We start from the raw sequence: 6,000 nt of genomic DNA on the forward strand, positions 1-6,000 counted from the left end.
GCCGCTAGAGGGCTTTGCTATTATTATTATTAGCATCCCGCTGAAATGACTGACGCTGTTCTTGGGAGGGCGGTCTTGATTGTGACAGTACCCGCAGGCCTTCAGCTGTGTGGTTTTCAGAAGTTCCTGAATACAAAGACAACACGTTTTATCCCCAGAGTTGTTCGATGAGCCAGTCACTCCCAACTAGTGTATTCATCTTGAGATTCCTGCTGTTTGAATTTGTCAGGACAGAAGTTTCTGTCTGTCCTCTCGCTTTTTTCCTTTCTTCTCGCTCCAGTCTATAGATCTAAAGTTACCTCTGAGAAATACGAGACAAGATGGGACCATAATATTGACAAGTGTGTGTGTGTGTGTGTGTGTGTGTGTGTGTGTGTGTGTGTGTGTGTGTGTGCATTCATCTATAATGCAGGCCAGTGGCCAGAATGAAGACTGTGATTAATGAGTCTCCCAGTCAGAGATGCTAATCACTTGCATCCACACACTCCAAACACGATCCATGTTTGTGTGTGTGACTTGTTAGTTAACACACTCAGACGTATCTTCCCTCCTTTCCTCTTTCTAGAAAGATAGATGGATGGCTGGGGTGCATTTTGGGTAAAATAAAGCAAAACTAGTGTGTATCCGTGTGTGTGTGTGTGATACTGAGCTGCACTTAGTTTTACTTTTGTGTGTGTGTTGTATGTTTTTTGTCTTTGTGTGTGTCTGTGTGTGATGGTGGTGCGGGTGGTTGGGGGGGGAGTAGAGGGGTTGTGCAGAGGGGAGGGACCAAAATGATTGACAGCTGGTCTGGACCGGGGCGGTCGGGTGGAACAGAGCTTCAACACAGTCCAGTACACATGGCCTCTCACATACACACACACACACCCACATGCACACGCACAAAAATACTCACAACAGACCTAAACACATGAGCACAGAATCGGCTTCTCTCTCATATAAAGAGACACACAAACACCGCAGGGACCTCTCTTCACCTCAACTTGTCTCCCTCTGACAGCTTTCAACAGCGGTCAACGCACACACACACACAAACACACTCGTACACACTCATACGGAGCACACAAAACACACCACACTGAACTCTTGACAGATACATCCTCCCACACTCTCCTCACTGTCACAGTGCTGGCTGCCTCACTACCTATGCATGGAAACATGCACATACCCACACACTGAAGGACAGGTTGGTTCTTGGTCAGGTCAATGGTCTGTGTTACTGAAACACCTTCACTTGTAAAAGCCAAAGGATACTTTCACTCTCTCCTCTAACTCTGTCCATTAGTCTCTTCACTTACTCTCTCTCTCTCTCTCTCCTGTTCATTCCACTGCAAAAGAAACTCAACCGAGGAACTTCAAGAATTTCTTGAGCTATTTTTTGTACGAAGATTTGGACCAAACATGCCGGTAATATCCACAATCCCGCAGGATCTAAAGAATTTACAACGAACGTCTTTGTAGTTATATCGAGCCCTTATGTGTTGGACTCACAACTTGATAATTGTGTCATCAAGTAAACGTTTATTTAAAGTGCGTTATCACACAAGAGTGACTTTACAAGAACAAAGAAAACAAATGCAGAACTAACAAACAATACAACTGATAGAAATTTGAAGGAACACAAATTAAAATACATGGAGATGGCAATAAAACCAACACACGCAAAGAGAAGAAGAGTTCCTTACAGCTAGCCTACTTAAACCCCATGTGGCTGTGCAGTACATCCTGATTTGGGTGGTGCATGAGAAAAATACGTATTGGATATAATCCAAAAAATCAACGCAAGACTCCACATTTATTAGAGCTCAGGAAACAATGTGGAAACAAGCTAAGAAGAGAATAAACTTTCTGGATGAGTAGGCAGCCACATCGCAGTTCATTACCCGCTTCTCCTGACACACATGCCTGACAATGTCAGCCTCCTTTAGCCTGGCCTCAGCAGCAAAACATTAACATTACAGTTTGCCTTCATGGCCTAAAGCGGCCCGGCAGTTCAGAGGCCAAATTCAGAATAAGAATCAGAAACTGGTTTATTGCCAAGTAGATTTGCACATACAAGGAAATTGTCTCGGTGTTGTGGTGCATAAGTAAAATTACTGTAAAAAAAAAAAAAAAAACACAAACTACCACTCCTCCACATAATATTTTGCTATTTGCTTTCCTCTTTGGTGATGTATCCTTTTATCTAATCCTACAGCAATCATATTTCCCCACAGGCACCATTTAGGTTTTATCTAATTGAGTCTCATGGTACTATTGACTTTCTGCTTGGAGCAGCTCGCTCAGCTGTTTTAATTGTTGCTCATATCATGTTTGTTCACTTTGTAGCGTGCTTTCATCTGTAGCATCAACTATACGATTTCCCCAAAGGGAGCGTTTAAATTTCCTGTTATCTAATTTAATTTAATTAAAACGGACAACTGACCCTGCTCAGTTAAACCCAACAAAATTTAGATCACAGAGACCCAAATACGCGCATGTTACACTGTCAGATCCCTTCCCCGATCCGAGCCAACATGGGCGGCCTTTCAAAAGAGCCTTCAATTATTTTACACATGGCTGATTGAGATATATTCACTTTTTTTTTTTTTTTGGAACAAGACAAAAGAAAGACACTTTTCAATCCAAGGGAAACACATCAAATGGAAAAGAGACAAAGACCTTCTTTTTTTTTAAAGATGGAAAAACAAAATGACCTTGTTTTAGTCGGCGGTTTCATAGTTCCGTTTTCTGTATCATTGAAAATTGTGTTCATCTCTAAAGAGAGACGCTCGAGCAGCAGAATTCTCCGCTGCCCATCACACAGAGAAAGGCACCAAAGCCTTGGGAAGCTTTTGGAAAGTAGACTTTCCTTTGAGTTTGAAAAGGGAGTAGGAGGATGACAACAGGGCTTTCAACTCATTCAATACACCGAGCCCACATGCAAGCACACATGCAACTTTTCATCAAAGGACCAAAGTGGCAGTGAGGAAGAATTTGGGGTGCAATTAAGCTGTGCATATTTAATTATGTTTACCAATTAACAAATTAAGTTAATGAAATCTTGAATGTAGAAAATTAGGCTTCCAGTTCTCGGAAAAACAAGTTGTACATTTTAGAGGCAGTGAAAAGCCTCAGTCACCCTGTTTCCAACATACACACACACACAAATCTTCAGTTTCAGAGCCTTAAGGTCGCTGACTTGGAATAAGGATGGGGATCAGTGTGTGTGTGTGTGTGTGTGTGTGTGTCAGACAGTTTTTAGCCTCATTAAACCATCTCCTCTCAGAGCTACAGAACAACATGGCTTCCCTCTAGCAGCTGTTTTCACAGTCATTAGCTACTTAGCATCCAACCATGCTAACATGCTAACAACATGGTGTTTACAGCGTTTTCTAGTGCCAACCTTTGTGTTTTCCGCCTCATTTAGTTTTGAGCTATTTATAGCAATGCCTGTGAAGTACACAACTGTGCCTTACTGTCAGATGGCAAGTGCCCAAGTGTCAATTGTGACACTGGAGACATAAAAATAATAGTCCAGACCACTGTTTGTTTCCTGCTTTATACTGACAGTGTTTGTGTCTTATTGTTTTTTTGTTTACCTTGACCATAATCATTCCTTATCCATTACCAAATGGTTATTATTTTCACCATGACAACGAAGGTTCCCTAACTAAAGCAAATCAAGCCTTACATGGTATAACATTAGAAAACAGTCATACTTGAAATAGTGAATTGTAGCGTAATTACAGTGTTATGTTAATGTTCTGAAGGGCAATGAGAAACAAAGTATTTTGTTGTTTAATTTGGAGGATTTTTTGTTACAGAAAATTGTAAATGAAATTAATAAACCAAATAAATTAATATTTAATTTATATATATACGGTATGAATACATTTTTGGTTTGGAGTCAAAGGGATAACAAGGACTTTTATCAAAGATTGGCAGAACATTGCCATCCACACAGAACCCTGTTCATACTTTGCACTAAAACTGCAACTCTGAGTATAAACTACTGTAACAGGTCCCATGCTCACTGGGGGGTACCAGAAGTTCAAAACAAGAGTCAATAGAAACAGCAAAATAAGCTGTTTGGTATTGGCAGAGAAGATTTGGCAAATTTTTCATGGGCGCAACCCACATACTCAACTCTGCCGCTCATCCTGCAAATGCATGTTCCTTACAAATGTGGCATCATTTAAAAGGGAAATAAATAGGCTTTCCAATGGTATAAGATTTATTGCCAAGAAGCACTGTTACAACAAAGAAATGATCTACCAAACACAAATTTCCTTACTTTTTGTGCTATTTTTAGTTCACCATTGGGGATACATTTGGATCCAGTCACTCACCCCAATTTGGTTGACTATAAAGATGCCTGCACTAGAGGTCTTCAAAGGTCCAAAACTTTGGACCCAAAAATGGACCCGTGTAAAATACCCAAACTCAATGTGCATAAGTACAAATGTAAAATGCAGTGAACTACTGCAGTAGCCTACAGGGAAAACACAAATGTCACAATTTCGACAAACCCTCCACCAGGTCAGAACAGAACTTGATTTGCAGACTTACGCACATAGGTGTTTTTCTCTTCCTATGTTGTCTGCCTGTTTCCAATGTTTGTGCCTTTGCCTCTGCTTAATAGAAGCACAATACAAAACAACAACTGAACCTGTTTCCTTTTTTTACACATGCCTCCTCTTCACACCTAATGCATTCAGAGGACAATGAACATGACCAATGCTCAGCTTAACAGCATCGCTTGGTGGTTTTCTATTCAGTGAGTTTACATGTCTTGCTTTTTTTGTTATTATTATTTGTTCAACACCTTTTTTTTGCAAAGGTACTGGTGGTTACAGTACACTGTAATGGCCATATATAGAGCAAGTTAAGCTGCACTTTGCTATAATGACATTAACAACTGATGGGAAGGGAGTGAAGGCTGCATAATAAATATGTCACAAGAGGATAATCAGTAACACAAATTACTAAGAAAAATAAAGCAGCAAACTTTTTTATATTCAAAGAATAAAAAACTAAACTTTTGACCAATCCCCAAGATCAAAACATACACACACAACCCTCAGAACCCCCTACCATTATAATTGAGCTCAACTATTATGGTTACGAAAGCCATCAACTGTGAACTGTGCACACACACACATACACACACCTGAACCCTCTGGTCATCCATCAACACGCTGCCAGGTGCAAATGCATCTCACACAGAGAGACGTATGAAAGTAGCTCGGTAATAGCAGTAAATGGAATGCAGTTGCAAGTACCACCTGCGTGCTGAATAGAAAGAAGACTTTTTTCCTGTTTATCCTGTTTTATCTTTATGAGAGTGTGTGTGTGTGTGTGCATGGGTGCACACTTGAGATAGAGAGAAAGAGAAGGTGAAAGAGTCAAGATTTGTTGGTTTTATTCAATTTTCTAATGCAATTTTTAAAAAGTTGATTCAGTTGCTACGAACTTGACTTCATGGTACTTCAAATTCCTTCTTCTCATCTTTTTCCTCCTTATTTGTCTTGTTTGTTTTCAAATTCTCATCGATATAAGCCTATATTTATCATTTCTGTTGCCCAGCCTTAACCCATTGCCTTATAAGTTGTTGTCTTCCTTTCCCTCTCCAGTTCTATGTCCTTTTTTTTGTATTGTGCTCGTTCCTTCTTGGAGAAGTTGATCAAAACGAAGTGAGAGATGGAATAATCCTGTAGGAGTGCGGAGAGCTGGAGGAGTATTGGGAGGCGGTAGACGGGGAGAAGAAGAGAAAAGGACAAAAAAGGAGAGAAACAGGAATAGAAACAGAGAAGGTGGGAGGCAGAGGCAGAGAGGCAGCGATCAATAAGTCAGGTCTGGTTTATCAGTCAGTATTAATGGGAATTAACCTTTAACCTGCACTCTCAATGACACGCTCACAAACACGAACACGCAGCGAATCCTGTAATTGCAAATGTCATGTAGCTGCAAGGTGCTATCGACACCACCTTATTACTAACTGTTTGTGAATCTGTGTGT

The sequence above is a fragment of the Thunnus maccoyii genome, chromosome 3 (assembly GCF_910596095.1).
Source record: "Thunnus maccoyii chromosome 3, fThuMac1.1, whole genome shotgun sequence".
NCBI lineage: Eukaryota > Metazoa > Chordata > Actinopteri > Scombriformes > Scombridae > Thunnus > Thunnus maccoyii.